The sequence below is a fragment of the Tiliqua scincoides genome, chromosome 5, assembly GCF_035046505.1.
Source record: "Tiliqua scincoides isolate rTilSci1 chromosome 5, rTilSci1.hap2, whole genome shotgun sequence".
Taxonomy (NCBI): domain Eukaryota; kingdom Metazoa; phylum Chordata; class Lepidosauria; order Squamata; family Scincidae; genus Tiliqua; species Tiliqua scincoides.
Window position 1 is genome coordinate 65,746,235 of NC_089825.1, and position 19,890 is coordinate 65,766,124.

Below are 19,890 nucleotides of genomic sequence, written 5' to 3' on the forward strand. Positions count from 1 at the left end.
CCAAGGCAGTTTACAATATCAACGGAAAACAACCCAGGAGCCTCTTCGTTTTCTGGCAAATGCTTCAGCCTGCTTCTCTAGTCACCAGGCAACTGGTAGTTAGAACAGAGTTCTTGTCAGGTAGCAAATTACAGAGTTGGAAGGGACCTACAAGACACAGCCTTAACTCCCTGCTAATGCAGACCGTACCCAGCTACAACGTCCTCAATAGGTAACTATCTAGTCTCTGCTTAAAGACTTCCAACCAGGACCTCTGAGAAGAATTTTATCAGGGGGTACAAAGTTTCTTTTGGGCCCCTTTACAAAGAGGGAGGGATGAAATAGAATGGGGAAGGGAAGTGATGGGCAAGCTGACTGGGGGCAGGGAGGGACAAAACAGGATTGAGGAAAGGTGGAGACAGCTGGAAAAGTCTTTGGAGCCCAGGTCTACCCACCCATCTGTTATCGGTGGCTAGATACAGTAATATGGAAAACCAAACACATTCCTAAGTCTCTAAAATCTTTTAAACATATAAAATCATGAGAAAATTAGCATCATCATATTTTGGCTCACATTAGAATGGAAAGTGTCCTGTGTGCATCAAAACTGACTTCTGCAGCAGCTGTAGCCCCACAGCTGTGTCCCTGAGCCCCTATACACTCTTCATGGTAAGCAGATCCACAAGCCAAGGAGCTACTGTAGCAGGCAGGTTTCCTCCCAGGTTTGACACTGTGCTAAGTAGTGTCATGTTTTCATTCCTTGGCCCAGCATATAGAGTTTGCCAGTAGCTGCAGTAACTGTAGCTGCACGCTCATGGTAGTGTCCCCAGCATCCCATGCAGGCAACAAGTCTGAGTAGATAGGAAAATGTCAGATCCCAAGAAATTTCTGGGCCCCCTCCTTTGGCTAATGGGCCCCCTTTTTGAGCCTGGGCTTGGGTAAAAACAACCCCCTAACCCCCCCTCTCCTAGGCCATGCTTCCGACAATGTGGAGTCGACCACCTTCCAAGACAGACTATGCCACTGCCAAATAGTTCACACCGCCATGAAGTTCTTTCTGACATTTAACAGAAATCTCCATGTTGCCATTTAAACCCATTTGTCCTGGCCCTACCCTCTTAAGAACATAAGAACATAAGAACAGCCCCACTGGATCAGGCCATAGGCCCATCTAGTCCAGCTTCCTGTATCTCACAGCGGCCCACCAAAGGCCCGCTTCCTGTATCTCAAAGCGGCCCACCAAAGGCCCACCAAAGGCCATAGGCCCATCTAGTCCAGCTTCCTGTATCTCACAGTGGCCCACAGCAGACCCAGTTGCGGCTCTGAAGCAACTGAAAACAAATCTGCTCCACCTTCCACATGATGGCCCCTCAGATATTTGTAAACAGCTAACTTGTCCCCTCTTAACTGTCTTCTCCAAACTAAACATGCCCAACTTCTTCAACATGTCTTCACAGGGCGGTTTTCAACCTCTTCATCATATTAGTTGCCCTCCTCTGGACCTGCTCCAGTTTCTCAATATCCCTTTTAAACTGTGGCACCCAAAACTGGACACAATATTCTAGGTGGGGTCTGACTAAAGCAGAATATACAAGTTCCATAACTTCTTCTAGTACTATACTTCTGTCAATGCAGCCTAGAATTGTAGTAGCCTTCTTTGCCACCATATCACACTACCAGCTCATATTTAGCTTACCGTCCATTAAAAAGCCTAGATCTCTTTCATATATACTGCTCAGACAAGTATGTGTTTTATTTATATTTGCCCAGTATTCCATCCTGTCTAGCCTAGTTTATCCATCCTGAATCCTGTTCTTATACTCTAGGGCAGTGGTTCTCAAACTTTTCTGCACCATGACCCACCTTCAGCATGGAGCTCTGAAACTCTTGACTTCATAAGCAACATGAATATGTATTTGCCTAATTGGCAATTTACCATGGCATGCATACCGTGCTTCCCCGAAAAAAGACCTATCCCAAAAATAAGACCTAGTGTGTTTTTTGAGAATTGCTGAAATATAAGACCTATCCCAAAAATAAGACCTTAGTTGTGATCAGGGCCAGGACGGTGGGGGCGGGAGGGGTCCTCAGGTGGGGCGGGTGGACAACATGATCAGGAACGCTGCACTCCCGCACGCCACCTAGAAAGCGCCTGCTGTGCTGCCTTGGGCAGAGGACGCTGAGGAGCAGCTGAGGCGGGAAGCAGCAAGCGAGGCAACCCTGCGGGCTCTGAGGCTCTCCACACTTTCCAGGGAGTAAGTCCCATTAACTATAAAGGGACTGACTTCTGAGCAGGCAGGCAGGCAGGGATCCTCCTGGGTACCCTAAGTACACCCTCTCCACACCTTCCAGGGAGTGACTGCCCAAACCTAAATAAACCTGATATTTTTGTATGGTATATTTTTGTACATGAATGACTGTGGATTGTAGTACATTAAAAAAAATAAGACCTACCCCAAAAATAAAACCTAGTGTGTTTTTTTGAGCCAAAAAATATATATATATATAAGACAGTGTCTTATTTTTGGGGAAACACGGTATAGTTTGCTAAGCCACCTAACAGTATTCTCCAGTCACATGTTGAGGAGAATTTCACCTCACCAGGAAAGCAAGAGAATAGTAAGATTCTCTTTGCCACATGGCAGGATGATGCAGACAACTGAATTACCATGTGCTTGGGAAATAGATGCGTTTGTTCACCCACTTGTTAACAGATGCCTTCTCTAATTCTCCCAACTTAAAGACATACAATTTGTGCAGGCCAGAAAGTTGAACTGGCAAAATATGACTCATTTGAAAATAAACAAAATTTTCTGTATAACAAGACAGATTCCTGGATTCTTTCTTGAAGGGGATGTACAAGTCAGAAGCATGTTACAAATACCTCTAACAGGCATAGCCTTTTCCAAACTTTTGATATGAAAAAGTATTAAAAGCAACAGCAACTATTGGTCTTGCGGTACACTGCTATTTTGTAATTTAATCTTCAGTATAATACAACCAGGAGGAGACCTCTCTATCTCATTCCTTCAAAATATGAAAGAGCACTCCTGACCTGACCACTCTAAAGTGACAAAGATAAAGTTTTTCAAAACTGAAATATGACAATTTAAGGTTGAAAGTTAAATTCATACCACTTCCTCAAGTATGAAGCATGAAAATTCAAGGCACTTAAGAGAAATATCATCAACATCCTTTTATTTAAGGTCACAGACCCAACATTCATAAAACATTTAAAACATTCATAAAAATGTTTTAAACAAAACTTTTATAAAAAAGAAGCAAGAAGCTTCTTTCGCATTCTTTGTGCTGAAAAAAGAAACTTGGCCACTGATTCGGTTATGGACTTATTCTTATCAGCTAAGATATATTTTAAATACCATGTAAGAGTCCTACCTGGAAGATTACACATAATAGGGTTAATATATCTTGTACGCTCGTCCCTGTAAAAATTACATACAGAAAGAACATGTCCCAAGGTCTCTATTTCCATATTATTACAGGGACATAATCTATTTTCATATGGCACATTATTATAGCGTCTTTCCAAGACTGCAGATGGAAGACAATTAAATCTAGCTCTTGAAAAAATTTGCCGATATTTGGGGATAGTTAAATTGTCCAGATATCTAGCACTTTGATTAAATTCAAAGTTCAAACCAAAGTGCAGTGGTGAGCAAGTCTTGCGGGCGCTTGACATGGCATGCTGAAAATCAATATCTTTAACCCATTTTTCCATAATGGACTTAAGTGTGTTAAACTCATAACCATAGATAGAATCCCCAAATAGGCCCAGAAAATGCAATTTGACAGAGAAAGTTTTAAACCAGGAGCTGGCGTAAACATCATTCTGTAACTCATAGAAATATCCTGCTGAAGCATCAGCATAGAACACTTTTATCCAATACCTAAATGCATATAGCCAGGCAATACACTCTAATGATGAAACACCTGCCTCAAATCGTAATCCTGCCACAGGGACACATCTTGGTAGACCAAGAATAGATCTTACAAATGTAGTAAGAATACTTTCCATACTTAAATGAAATCCCAGAATCCAAACTGGCCACCCGTATAAAAGTTGAGAGAGAACCTTGGCCTTAAAGACTTGAATTGCAGTGGGTATAATTTGGGCTCCTTTAATAAAAAAGAAACAGGTGATTGCCTTGGTAGAATTCTGAGCTGCCTGTATAGCAGACTGCCTATGGGCAACCTACGAGAGATTATGTTGAAATGTAATTCCCAAATATCTAAAGTGTTTAACTTGGTCGAAACATTGGCCATTAATTATCCACTTTTTAAAAACTCCAGGCCTGCGAAAGACCAAAATTTTTGTTTTACTATTATTTATGGTTAGCAGGTTGTTCTTACAATAAGTCATAAATGTGCGCATTAAGCACTTAAGGCCTATTTCAGATAATGACAACAAAGCAGCAGTATCTGCATACAATAATAATGGGCATTTAGTATCTCCCAACTTAGATGTATGGAAATCTGATGCAAGGCAACACTTGTTCAAGTCGTTTAGATAAAGATTGAATAACGTGAGGGCCAGTATGCATCCTTGACAGACTCCTCTGGTGGCAGAAATGGATTTTGTCAAATTCCCTTCTATCCACATCTTACTCTAAATGTGGTGCCCTGGTAAAGATGCATAATGAGATAGAGGAGTCTCTTGTCTATACATGTTTAAGAACATAAGAACAGCCCCATTGGATCAGGCCATAGGCCCATCTAGTCCAGCTTCCTGTATCTCACAGTGGCCCACCAAATGCCCCAGGGAGCTCACAAGACAACAAGAGACCTGCATCCTAGTGCCCTCCCCTGCATTGGCATTCTGACATAGACCATTTCTAAAATCAGGAGGTTGCACATACACATCATGGCTTGTAACCCATAATGGATTTTTCCTCCAGAAACTTGTCCAATCCCCTTTTAAAGGTATCCAGGCCAGATGCCATCACCACATCCTGTGGCAAGGAGTTTCACAGACCAACGACACGCCAAGGAAAGAAATATTTTCTTTTGTCTGTCCTAACTCTCCCAACACTCAATTTTGGTGAATGTTCCCATGTCTGTTTTTTGAGTGCATGGCAGTTCCCATCAAACCATTTTGGGCCAGTTATTTGTGTTTTCTCCTGTACCAGATTGCTTTGAAGTTAAAGCTATATTCAGAGCATTAATTAAAGAAGCACAGTTCTTTAAAACAGAGAGTTGTTGCTCCTATAATCAAATTTTTCAGAGATTCTCCCGCAGAAGAGCCAAAAAAATCTTTCACCTTAATGTTGTTTTTCTCAGTCCAATATATCCCTTAAGAGAAATACTAGAATCAAAAATCTTCAGACACTCCTTATATTTCTAACATAGCTCAGATAATATCAGATGCCACACACTTAGCCACCTCAAAAGAAAACTACACAGGTTGGTACAAACAGTAAAGCAGGCTTATTTTTTAAGTTTTAACCTTAATAGTTAAATAGTCTTGGCAGGTAAGAACTGGGAGAAGAATCATCATAAGGTTAAATTTTAACCTTACTGGCTTGAAAATGATGGGCATTCTTCTCCCAGTCCCTACCAGCCAAGCCTGTTCACAGGGTAGAGAAACTGTGGGGTGATGCTCTGCTGCTACTTTAGTGTTTCTGGTGGCAGGGGCAGAAGAATGCAAGGACTATTGTGCACCACTGCACAGGTTAGTTGGCAGACTTCTGCAAACCAGATCCTATGTGGAGCCCACTAGTTCCTGATTCCAAGGTTATGGAGATATTTCTCTATCTGCACCTTTCCCGAGATCCTTTTACCTCAATTACCTCAAATACGTGAGAAGACAACAAAAATTGGACAATTGTGCATAATTCATCATCATAGGTATCTCTACACACCTTATTTTTAATGCACTTAATAAATATCATTTATTGGCTAACTTAGCTTTCTTCCATGTTAGAAGTCAAGGCAGTGTCTCTAGACCAGGGATGTCAAACATAAGGCTCACAGGCCAGCTGCGGCCCCCGAAAACGCTTTATTCAGCCCGTGTGATAATTGGGCTGTCCTAGAGCCAGCCCTTCAGGAGTGCCACTTCTGCCAATGCATTATTTCACAGAGCACCTCTCAGCTGCTGAGCTGCAAAGTGATGCCTTAACAGAAGCAGCGCTGCTGAAAAGTGGTCACTCTCTCCCATATTTTGAACATATTATCAAGATTTGCATATTTTTCTCTTCTGTCATTTGCAGCTGACGAGTTCCTACTTGTGAACAAAGTGCTTATTCCTGGCCATCATGTGCTTAATGATGTCACTTCCTGCTTAAATGATGTCACTTCTGGTCCTCAGCAGGTGCTATGAATGGCCTACTATATCAAACAAATTTGATACCCCTGCTCTAGACAAGAAACCACTTGATAATATATGCTTAACCCCTTTGGCTGTTCAGGGGAAGGAAAGGGCATGTGTCCTCTTTGAAAGCTAATTCCTAAAATTCCAGCCACACTCTAGAATGGCTCAAAAATGAAACAAACTTCTTCAGGTAGTGAGGACAGCTCTAGTGAGTGAGGTAGTGAGGACAGAGGCACAGCAATGCAGATAGCTACAGGCTTGAACTATTGGCATCACCAGGGTTAGCTCCCATCCCTGGGCACATTCCTTCACTTCCACATAGGCAAATAGCTGTTACCATTTATATAGAGAAGAAGCAAACAAAGCATTCCACTTGGGGCCCTGTAGGAGGGAAACATCTTGAATTCTGGGTGGTTAGGTCCTCATGATCAGAAACATTATGAGGGTGGGGTGGGGAAAGATTCTAAACTCTCAAGTTTAGAATATGCAGAGGGGCACTGCATCAAGAGCCCTTGAAATATGGAAGCTCTCCTTCCACACCTAGTGTAACAGCATACATTTGTTAATAAACAAATAGAACATAATGGACTCTCACCCCCTTGCCCTCCACCACCAATACTACTTTCAGAGTATACTAGCTCCTTGTGCGCTAGGAAAATAACACAATAACTCTAATGAGTTTCTCATTTTTAAAATTTCAACTTAGTGGAGGAAAAGGAACAGTTAGAAGGGTGGGGACAACAATTCTGACAGTTCCATCATTGGGAAAATCACAAGCTGAAGTGGGAAGGCAAAAGAAAGTCAGTAGCTGAAATCCACAAACTTCCAAAGCAAGCAGCTTTTGTTCACCTAACCCAGTGCCTCCACAATCAGTACAGCAAGCAAGGCATTTCTCATGAAAGCCGCTTTGTTTGCAATTCAATTACAAACAAGCCCACTGGGTATCTGGACTGTGTTCTCCATTGTCTGATTTAGTAGTCACACTCAGACACAGCTATTAACCCTTTTGTAATCAAGGGTTCCAACATCTGTTTGGGATGGAGATTTCTCTGGATTCCCATATTCTTGTCACTAATCACAAGAGCATCTGCTCCTTCCAGAATAAGAGCTCTCTTAAGTGCTCTTCACATGTGCTCCTAATAGCATGGATGTAGCATCCAGAAGCACTGCTGGAAGCTAGAATAAAAAAACTGGAGGGAAACGATCTGAGAATTGGGAAAGTTACTGGAGCAAGACAGTGGGAAAAGGTGAATATATATGGGCAGGAGGAAAAATCAGCAGTACCCATGGGTGAGGGGGAAAAAAACTATTTTTTGAGCAGTCAGGAAAGAGAAACTACTGGAAAAATTGCAAAAGTGGCAGACCACAATGGAACTAAGTGGTATGGAGGGTAATAAGCTCCAGCACGAAGACATGGGGAAGAGAAATCTGCTATAGAAGCATGACTGAGAACTTTCACAACTTTCATCACTGTAAATGTTCTTCCTAAAGCTTTTGAACTTTTCCTCTTTTGGAATCTAATACTCATCCACGTTAAGGAAGGTGATACCTTTCAACTAGGGGGGATATGTAGAAAAATAGTTTGGATCCCATTCACATTTTAAGTCTGGAGAGAGTACACACATGCACAAAGCTGCACGTTGGCTGAAGGTGAATCAGCTTAGAGACTAGGGTTCCATCTGGGAAGATGATGCAGGGTTAGTAGATGTGCTTCCCTGATGTAGGAGTGTCTGTTTTCATATTATGTTCTTATATATTAAAAATAAAACAATTACGACACCACAAGCTGCAGGTTGTCTCTACAATACAGACAACTAAACCCTGTAGCTCTGCCTCTGGAACTTCTGACTACATGAGGAACATGTAAAATACTAAAACCGGTGGAGGGTTTAGCTGTAGTGCAAGTACTACAGGAGGCACAGTTAACTGACTTCATGAAACTAATGCTTACTACCCAGTACAATCACTTTTATTTATTTAAAAGTATTTGTATTGCACCTTTCCCTTCCTACAAGAAAAAAACTCAAAACAATTCCCAACATACTAAATGAACACAACAAAATACGTTAACCAAAAAAATCACATGAAGGACCAGAAAACAATTTACAGACAGCATAATGAAAAGACAGTAAAAGAGATCATCATAAATTTAGGCCCCAAAGACTACCTGGAACAGAGATGTTTTCAGCCATCAGCAGCACAGTGGAAAAGATAGGCCCAGCCTTACACCCAGGGACAGAGTTCCACAACCCAGGAGCCATTGCAGAGATTTTCTCACAGGCAAGTGTCAAATGAACCTCTACCAGTTGCTTCCAGTTACCAAGTGACAGTCCAAGTCATATACATGACTAAAAGGCATTGGGTTGGTGGGGGCTGTTTGACAAAGTTGTGTTTTAAGAAAAAGGTGGAGTGTCCCTTGCTAAGGGGGATCTCGTCCTGGACCGTGGTACTTCAAGTCTAAACATAAGCAAGAAATCCGACTGAAAGGAAAAGACAAGTTGGACTAAAATCCAGTTAGGGTACTGAGATGAAAATTCAACAATTCTGCTGTGTTCAGTGCGGTTTTTTCCATTAGCAGCCATACAGTGGCTGCTTCATTTAGGATGCCAAACCGATTAGTTTCTCTCTCCACAGCTTGTGCTACATTGTGTAGGCTGCCGCCAAAACCACTAGCTCAGAATGCAGTGTTTTGCCCTGGAGAACAGAAATCTTCTAAGAGCAAGGGCCATGCTAAAAACAGAATTGGCAAGGGCCAGCGCAGAGCAAAGCTGAACAGTTCCTTAGCAACCCCTACACATTTACAAAAGGACACCACAATTAAGGACTGCCACACGAATGGGAATAAGCTGAGGACAGCTGAACTAAGAGGAAAAGGCTCACTATTTTTAAAAAAGGGAGACACACCTTCCCATTCACAGGGAAAAGAGAAACTGTGGCTACTGTGAAGTTCTTCTGCATGAATCATTTTTCCAATTTATACTCTCCCTCTTCCCACCTCTCCATACAATATGATGCTAAAGAACAGACAGCAGATTGGGCTATGGTGCAACACAGACACTGTCTCATGAGCCAGAGCTGCATAGTTCAATTTCAAAGCAGTGACTTCCATTTATACCATCTGTAAGATCTGGCTTCAGTTCTAGCTTCACGTAAGCTATGGCTTTAGGTAGTTTATACTTAAAAGTGTTTGGCCAGATGGAATTCTCTCAACTGGTTCCTCACTTAGTATGAAGTTTATTTTCTTTTTTTAAGTGCCTTGTCCTGAAACTAGATTTCCTTGGGAAATGGTTGCTCTCCATCTATGTGTATCCTGCAACCCATTTCAACAAAGAAACTCCAGATTGTTTTACCATTACCCAGAAGGGGACAAGTTTTATGAGCACTTCAACACAGCTAACATGCAACTCCAAAGCAGCAACTCCTTATTTTAATCACAGCCAACTCCCACCTAGGACTAAATCTTTTCCTAATATGCTATTGAGACTCCCAATCATGTTGCTTGGAAATAGGCATCAGCAAAGAGACAGGTCTGAGTAGCAGGTGTCCAGGCTCTGTGTATCAAGCAAAGTGTTTTGAATGGAAACCTATATATCAGTGGTTCTCAAACTGGTGGGTCGCTACCCAGCAGTTTGTGTAACACTTCCTCCGCCCCTTTAAGGGACGGGGGAAGAGGAGGGAGGCAGCAATGCTAAGGGGCAGTGTTGCTAAGGGGGCTGAGGGGGGTTGCTTGTGCCTTACTTTGCATGATGCTGGGCTGCAGCAGGTGCAGACAGCCCTGCACAGTGCTCCCAGACGCTTGGAACCTGCAAAAGAAGCGGGCGCAAAGCACTTCCGTTTTGCAGGAGGTGCTTTGTGCCCGCTTCTTTTGCAGGTTCCAAGCATCGGGGAGCGCTGTGCAGGGCTGCCTACACCTCCTGCAGCCTGCTGCAGTCCAGCATCATGCAAAGTAAGGCACAAGCACCTCCCCCCCTCGTGACACAATCCTGGGGATCGAGTTGCTGCCCTAGCCCCTCCCACACAAGAACCTACTGAGGGAGTAAAGCTCCCTCAAAGTTTGAGAAACCCTGCTATATAAGGCATGCCCAAGCATTCTAACCACCTCATTGTCACTTCTCTCTGGTTTCACCAAGTGATGATTGTCTTACAAATTTTTCTTTAAAAGTTTAAATAACTTAAAATTTTAAAGAAAAATTTGTAAGACGATCAACACTTGGTGAAACCAGTGAGAAGTGACGTTCTCACACACATTCTAAACAAGTGCCGGAACAACAGCCATATTAATATCGTGATATCGTTGGAAGAGGCCTTTAAAGCCAACTAATCCAACCCCTAATTGAAACAGGAAAGTTCTGTCTTGAGCATCTCCAAAAGGTGCCTGTCAAACCTCTGCTTGAGGGTCTCCAGCAAAGGTAAACCCACCACTTCCCTTGGTGATCAGTTCCATGTTGAGAGGCTCTTACTGTTAAGAAATGTTTTCTGATATTCAGCTGAAATCTCCCCTCCTGCAGCTTCAGCTCATTAGATTTAGTTCTATTTTCTGGTGCAGTAGAGAACACATTCTTGCCTTCTTCTATGTCAGTGATTTTCAACCTTTTTAGTCTCATGGCACACTGACAAAGTACAAAAATTGTCAAGGCACACCATCAATTTTTTGACAATTGACAAGGCACACCCTGCTGTTGGTGGGGAGCTCATATCCCCATTGGCCCCATTAACAAATGACCCTCCCCAAAACCCTTGTGGCACACCCGCAGACAATTCGTGGCACACCAGTGTGCCACGGCACAGTGGCTGAAAATGGCTGTTCTATGTGATAGTTTTCTTGAAAGTCCTGAAAGGCTATCATGTCCTCAGGCTTCTCTTCTTCAAACTAAACATACCGAGTTCCCTCAACCTTTCCTTATAGGACTGGATTCCCTGACCATCTTTGTTGGGCTTCTCTGAACCACATTTATTCTTTAAACAACCCTATCTCCTCTGAGGCTACAATCCTAAGCATACAGGTTCAGCCTTGTTAGGATTTTTTATACACGGATTTGACTCAACAGGAATGGCCCCTGCAAATGAGAAGGAATGTGCTGATCCCTGGAGAAGGGGAAAAATGCATCCCTTTAAAATCAGTTTTAAAAACTGAACAATAGTTTAGCAAGCAAACAAAATACTTTAACAATAGCCTCCTTATTGAGAGGGGGGGCAGCAGGCTGACAATCCATCAATCCTTCTCTCTCCAGCGGACCCCTCCCTTCCCCCTGAGGGCCACCCCCCCATAAAAGAAAGGTAATCTGTTATGCTATATGCCCCAGGCCTGCAGAGAATTTACAGGCTGGATAGAGCAAGGCCCTGATGTCTTGGCCTGCATACAGTGTAGCATCATGGGAGTGGCTGATGCAATACCATGTCACCAGATGGTGAGTCATAAGATCACCAGACTGTAGCCCGCCTCTCATTGGCCAGTGCCAGTATATACTGCACCCTGTGCAAGCTGGACAAGCCTGTGCAAGCTGTGCAAGCCTGTGCCAACAAGACGGCAGACTGGTTTGAAGCCCACTCTGAGGAGTTGACACCAGTCATTGAGGAAAAGAGGAGAGCTCAAGCAGCATACAAGGCCTGTCCCAGTGAGCGCAACCTGCAGGTCCTCCGAGCTGCTCGCAGCAAAGTCCAGCAGACTGCCAGGAGATGTGCTAACAACTACTGGCTCCAGCTCTGTTCCGAGATACAGATAGCAGCTGACACGGGCAACATCAAGGGAATGTATGATGGTATCAAGCAGGCCCTAGGTCCAACACAGAAGAAAATTGCCCCTCTGAAGTCTGCAACAGGCGAGGTCATCCAGGATCGGGCGCAGCAGATGGAACGCTGGGTGCAGCACTACTCTGAGCTATATTCCAGAGAAAATGTAGTCACCGAAGAAGCGCTGAACAACATTGAGTGCCTGCCTGTGCTGGAGGAGCTTGACAGTGAACCAACCCTAGAAGAACTTCACGTGGCCCTGGACTCCCTTGCCTTTGGCAAGGCACCTGGAAAAGACAGCATCCCTGCTGAAGTCCTAAAGTGCTGCAAAGAGATCATCGTCACTGAGCTGCATGAAATCCTTTGTCTCTGCTGGAGAGAAGGTGGAGTACCTCAAGACATGAGGGATGCAAACATCATCACACTGTACAAGAACAAAGGCGACAGGGGTGACTGCAACAACTACCGTGGCATCTCTCTCCTTAGCGTTGTAGGAAAGTTGTTTGCCCGAGTTGCACTAAAGAGGCTCCAGGTACTTGCAGAGAGCGTTTATCCAGAATCACAGTGCGGATTCCGAGCCAACAGGTCCACCACTGATATGGTATTCTCCCTTAGACAACTGCAGGAGAAATGCAGGGAACAACGACAGCCACTCTTTATAGCCTTCATAGATCTCACAAAGGCTTTCGACCTGGTCAGCAGGGATGGCCTCTTCAAGATTCTCCCCAAGATTGGATGTCCACCCAGGCTCCTCAGCATCATCAGATCCTTCCACAAAGACATGAAGGGCACTGTTGTCTTTGATGGCTCCACATCAGACCCCTTTGACATCCGAAGCGGAGTGAAGCAGGGCTGTGTTCTTGCACCAACCTTGTTTGGGATCTTCTTCGCTGTCCTGCTGAAGCAGGCCTTTGGAACTACAACAGAAGGCATCTATCTCCGGACCAGATCAGATGGAAAGCTCTTCAACCTCTCCAGACTGAGAGCAAAGTCCAAAGTCCAGCTGAAATGTCTGCGTGACTTCCTCTTTGCCGACGATGCAGCTATCACTACCCACTCTGCCAAAGATCTCCAGCAGCTCATGGATCGTTTTAGCAAGGCCTGCCAAGATTTTGGACTGACAATCAGCCTGAAGAAAACACAGGTCATGGTTCAGGATGTGGACTCACCTCCCTGCATTACAATCTCTGAGCATGAACTGGAGGTTGTCCATGACTTTGTGTACCTTGGCTCAACGATCTCCGACACTCTTTCTCTCGATACCGAGCTAAACAAGCGCATCGGTAAAGCAGCTACCACGTTTTCCAGACTCACAAAGAGAGTCTGGTCCAACAAGAAGCTGACGGAACATACCAAGATCCAGGTCTACAGAGCTTGCGTCCTGAGTACACTTCTGTACTGCAGCGAGTCATGGACTCTTCACTCACAACAGGAGAGGAAACTGAATGCTTTCCACATGCGCTGCCTCAGACGTATTCTCGGCATCACTTGGCAGGACAAAGTTCCAAACAACACAGTCCTGGAACGTGCTGGAATCCCTAGCATGTATGCACTACTGAAACAGAGACGCCTGCGTTGGCTCGGTCATGTCGTGAGAATGGATGATGGCCGGATCCCAAAGGATCTCCTCTATGGAGAACTCGTGCAAGGAAAGCGTCCTATAGGTAGACCACAGCTGTGATACAAGGACATCTGCAAGAGGGATCTGAAGGCCTTAGGAGTGGACCTCAACAGGTGGGAAACCCTGGCCTCTGAGCGGCCCGCTTGGAGGCAGGCTGTGCAGCATGGCCTTTCCCAGTTTGAAGAGACACTTGGCCAACAGTCTGAGGCTAAGAGGCAAAGAAGGCAGGCCCATAGCCAGGGAGACAGACCCGGGACAGACTGCACTTGCTCCCGGTGTGGAAGGGATTGTCACTCCCGAATCGGCCTTTTCAGCCACACTAGACGCTGTTCCAGAACCACCTTTCAGAGCGCGATACCAGAGTCTTTCGAGACTGAAGGTTGCCAACTACTGTGCAAGCTGCTATATGGGAGATGTTATGTGGAGTGTCTGCGGGAAGCTACGTCAGTGTGATTCGTGATTGGAGTATCGAGAAAGAGAGCTATCTGTGCTGTTTGCTTGCAAAGCTGCCTTTGAACTGTAAATATCTTGTACATACTTCAAGTAAAGGAACATCTGGTGGTGGAGCACTGCTGTGTGCCTTGTTATTTCCTGGGAGTACTTGCCTGACCTTGGGTCTCTTGAGCTGTGGTGTCCGCTGCGTACAGCAACATAATCACTTTGCATTGGTGAAGGGAGGGACTGAGTGAAGTGGATGAATGATTAATGGATTGTCTTCTTAATGATTCTTCTCTTACATCACAAAGGTCAGCAAGGTTGTTTTTAAATCACCAGAGCAAAGAAACTTTGTTTTTTAAATTGATTTGCTATAGTGCCATCCAGTGCTTTGAACCCACTGGAATAATGAGGCTCAACCTGTACTTGCCTGGGAGTATTATTATTATTATTATTATTATTATTATTATTATTATTATTATTATTAACAGTATTTATACTGAACTCAGGGGGAGGTTGTTCTGAGCAGACATGCATAGGATTGTACTGAGTTGCTCAGAGTGCCTTACAAGTATTCTCAGCTCGGGGGTCTCCCATCCATAGGACCAGACCTACTTAATTTCAGAGGTCAAACTACATCTCAAGCTTTCAGACTGTTCTCTGGGCCTGGATTATCTGTGGATTCAGAAATCTCCCATATGGTCCTCAGTACATATATTCAACTACCAATCATAATAGAAAGAAGTCACTATCTGAGTACTGCAGGGCCTCTGAGAGGAATTTTATCAGGGGGTACAAAGTTTCTTTTGGGGCCCCTTCCCAAAGGGGGAGGGGGCAATGGGGTCAAGCAGAATGGAGGGTAAAATAGGGCAGGTAGAGGGTGGTGACAGCCAGAATTGTCTTTGGAGCCCAGGTCTACCAGGTTTCTTGATGTGGAGCCAAGGTCTACCCCACCATGCGGCACTGGCAGCTCAATACAGTAATATGGTAAAGCAAACACACTCTCTTTAAAATCTTTGAAATATAGAAAATCATTGCAGAAAATTTGCATCTTTGTGTTTGGGCTCACACTAGAATGGACAGTGTGCTGTGTGCACCAAAATGAACTTATGCAGCAGCTGTAGCCCAGCAGTGGTGTCCCTGCGCTCCTTTACACTCCTTCGTGGTTATAGGATCCACAAGCCAAAAAGCAACTGTAGCAGGCCAGTTCCTCCCAGATATGATGCTGTGTTAAGGAGGGTCATGGATGCTTTCCTAGGCCTGGTGTGTATGGCTTACAGCAGCAGTTGCCACTGCATGCCCATAGTTGTGCTCCCAGCATCATGTGCAGGCAGTGAATTCAGGTGAGATAGGAAAATGTAAGATCCCAGGAACTTTCTGGGCCCCCTCCTTTGGCTCCTGGGCCCCCTTTCTGACCCTGGGCCCAGGTACAAATTACCCCCTTTACCTCCCTCTCCTAGGCCCTGGAGTACTGTTATCCCTACTGAGAAACAGCCTCTTGACATGTCTGCATATCAATGATTACTCTGTATCCAGAAGAAAAAAAAAAAAGCCCAGCAATTACACTTGTCAGTTCCTGTCCTGGGTTCACCCCAGATCATCTTTGAAGTGGCATATGGAACACTGCTCCATGACAATCACAATTTTTTTTAAAATGACCTTCTCTCTCTTCCTTCTCATGTGCCTGTTAACCTTGCATTCAGTGAGCAAGAAGAGGTAAACAATGCCTCTTCCCTATCCCCTGCATTGGGGAAAAATTAGCATTAGAATTGCTTAGCTCTTGAGAACTTATTTCCCTCTGGGTTTTTAAATGCCAGCTGCTGTGCTGTTTATAAAAAGAAAGATTTAAAACTAATTGCATGCCCCATTTCAATAAATGGAGTATCTCCACAGGATGTGCATAAATTCTTCAAACAAGCCTTGAAAACCATTGAGATTATGAAGTTTGGTGGCCACAAAGAAGCTACAATAGTTTGACCAACTGGTATAGCAGCAATCAATGGGAAGTTCCCCAAAGGATTACATGCCTGTGGATCACTTGAGGAAATAGTAAAAATGCTTAGATGATAATCAATGGCTTACTGCTGGTGAGAACACAAGACAGACAGAGACAGTCAAAATTGAGAGGTGGGGAGGGGATATGCAATTCCATCAATATAGGCATGATAATTAGGTATAACTAAAATAGTTTGAAACTGCACTCAATGGTCAACACAACACTGACTTATAAAATACCAATTTCAAAAAAAGTGTATTTTCCTGGTGAGAAAGGCAAGAAACTATTTTAGTATCAAGGGTCACCTGAGAAATGCATCAAAGATAGAAGTGTACGGTATCTATAAAAAAAAATACAATCACCACTAGCAGCCTTTAAATAGCACTCTTCCCTGTTATTGCTCAAAAAAATTATTTATTTCCCACTTCATACAAAAGTTATGCAAGTTTGGTAAACCTTATTACACCTGAATCATATTGCAGATGGAAGGGGGGGCAAGTCAAAATGACAATGAATTGCTTAAAGCCACCTAGTAAGTTCATAGCTGAGATCTGAACTACAGACTTCCCAGCTTGCACCTCTGACTGTGGTGCTACACTTACATAAGTCCATTCATTTTTTAAAATCCATTTCCTTTCTCAGGAAACAACTTCATGCATACTGTAGGTTCAACAAGCCCTCTCACAAGCAAAGTCTTCTAAACATGATTAAAAATGGCTTCATTTAAACATTTCTAAAAGGAATTCAAAAAGTTCACTTTCCTGCTCTCACACAGCCATAACAAAAATACTTTCAGAAAATGCATCATTATTCTTCAGACACTATTAAAGAGATAAAGTATTAAGTCTGACAACCAATTAAATATTTTTGTTGTGGTTGATAAATTGGTCGAGGTTTTGCTGCTGAAATCTGAATGTACTTGCATTCTGCCAACACCTTAAAAGCTATACCTTTTTTAAAATATTAAATGGCATAATTTTCCTTTAATTGTTTCAGTTCTCCGCATTCAGACCTGTGAGGTTCATTTTCACAGTCAAGTCATTTCTTGACAGGGCAAACATTTGATCCAAACCACAAACAGCTCCTACATATAAGATTTTCCACCCTCTACCTTTCTTGCAATATACAAATACATGTATGATATATATCATAAATGGGCTAAGTCCAGTCATAACCTTATATACACAATGCCTGAGTTATGGACATCCAAGTTACCGGTAACTGCATTGGCACTTTTGCATAGGCACAATATACTCTTTGCTGGTGCTTCCATGAAAGCATGATAGTGATGGGCTAGCAAGAACCAGCTGTTCCAACCTATATCTGTTTCAAGTTACATACAGACCTTCAGAACTTAACCTCTCCTTTAGTAGGGGGCTTAGTGTACTATGAGCTACACTTGTTCATATAAAAGAAGCAATTTGGAACTGACAATCCAAAGGAGAGTACATTCAGAGAGCTCCAGGTTACATCTTCTATATGTAGCACATCTACAGATCTATAGAGGGGGAAAACCTGTCAAAGTACAACTGCAACCAGCATGAGTCAAGCAACATTCTTGACTGGAAGGGCCTGATTAATTTCAGTTCAAGCACATCCTTGACTTCTCTCTTTTACCTACACTTTGGAACCAGCCTCCCCCAGAGAGTAAACTGAAGCAGATCAGATCAGCAAGTCTTAACATGTTGTAAGAGAAAGGATTGCAAATGCTCGGCTGGTGATTTAAGCTGGAGGCCCTCAGCTGGAGGCCCTGCTGCCCTAGGAATGCAGTTGGCTGCCAGGACACCTCCCCAACATACCAAGCCACACAGGGATGTCAACAGAGACATTCATCCTGGTGATTTTTATTAAGGGAGGACCATCCAACACAGGTCAGCTTGCAGTCCACAAACAAAGGTCCACTCTGCTATTCAAATGGAGGCAAGCTGTCTTCTATATGACTTGAGATAATAATGGACCCTCAATTATTTCATGTTTTTAATAATGTGCCACCAAATAGCCTCTTACCATGAAACAAAACAATTTAACCAGGCAATTTCAGAATGCCAGACTGCTTCCATGGGTATTCCAACTTAGTGTCAGAAAGCATTTGCCAGTACAAAACAGCATGCTACTGAGTGTCCAAATTAACAACATAAGAGCCCCAATGGATCAAATCAAAGGTTCATCTAATCCAACAGTCTGCTTCTGGGAAGCACATAATGCATGGAGGTGATAGCCATGCCCTGTTGCTTGCTCCCAGCATCTGGTACTCAGAACTATAATGCCTATGAACGTGGAAGTTCAATTTAAGGCTCACAGGTTAACAGCTACAGTATTAATGGAGCTATCCTTCATAAATGTGTCTGATTTTAAAAGCCAACTAAATTAGTGGTCATCACCTTATCTTGCATTCATGCGTTCCATAAATTAATTATAAACCATGTTAAGTACTTCCTTTTGTCTGTCCTGAGTCTACAGTACTGCCAACTAATATTCCTACATTAATTTTTTTTAAAATAACTCTGTCATGATACACATTGGAAGGCATTATGAAAGGCTGATTGAGAATTCAGCATAGTGGACTTTTGCTCATCATTATGAGTTAAGAACTTGGTATATTGCCAAATGAACTAGATATTTCATTTGACTGACACTAGCCTAGATTCCACAAAAGTGATAACCCTGCATCAGAAAGCAGCTGACATGATGCAATGCTTCTTGAAACAAAAAAATCCCCGCACATAGAAAACTAGAATGCAAGAAAGAAAGCTCAGTGACACACCAGTTTAGTCTGTAGGAATTGTTTTCTCCAATTTGTTGAAGGATTTATATTCTGATGTGGTGCATGCTTGCTTAAGGTGCATAAGATTACAGCCCAAGTGCTTACAAGTCTTTCTTACTTCAGAATACTTCAATATATCCAGCTGAATTCAAGGTATCACCCAGCCCCCATTAGTTCTTACCAGATCTGGAATTACACAAATTACAGCTGAGATCCTGAACGCTTACCTAGGAGTTATACTCATTTTCTCATGACCCTTAATGCGTTAAGGGTGCAATCCTAACCAGGTCTACTCAAAAGTAAGTCCTATTTTGTTCAGTGGGGCTTACTCTCAGGAAAGTGTGGTCAGGATTGTGTTTTATGCCATCAGATGTCAGGAGGGAAATGTTTTCTAATGCTTCCCCCCCCCCCAAAAGTAACCAATTTTGTAAATCATTTGGATCAATGAAAGTTAATACTTGGAAGGACAAGCAGACTGGCCTCTTTAAAGGTGAATTCTTGCACACATTTCCTTGACAGTAAGCCCCATTGGAGACAGTGTGACTTACTTTCCAAGTAACATGCATGTATGAAACCCCATCCTGCTAGCCCACACCATGTCATCCTGTGTGTTGCAGATGCCTGGAAAAGTCCCCCTCCCAAACACACACACAGAGCCCAATCCTATGCATGTCTACTCAGATGTAAGTCTCATAAGAATCAGTGGGGCTTACTCCCAGGAAAGTGTGGACAGGATCGGGCTGACTCTCACACACACACACAGAAGAGTTTACAAACTGCCCCTTGGTCAGTGATGCCCGCCCCACGCACACTCACACAGCTGGAGCTGCCCTGCGGTTCCACGACCGCGGCCAAGGCACTGCAGAAGCGCCCTTGGGGGGGGCAGGGGGGAGGACGCGCGCGCACCCCCCCCCCATCGTACCTATGGACGCCGTCATGGCCCGGCCGCTCTCCGGTGCTGGGGAAAGGGGGGGAGAACGAGGCTCCCTCCTCTCCCGGGCCCCGCGCTCAGCAGCTGCAGCGGGCTGCTCTCGCAC

The 19,890-nt window shown here is 43.7% G+C and overlaps 1 protein-coding gene across 4 annotated transcripts in view; it reads right to left on the bottom strand.

Annotated features, from left to right (window-relative positions):
- Positions 1-19,890, bottom strand: part of TNS3 (tensin 3) — a 291,409-nt gene that overhangs the window by 23,018 nt on the left and 248,501 nt on the right. The window lies entirely within an intron of this gene.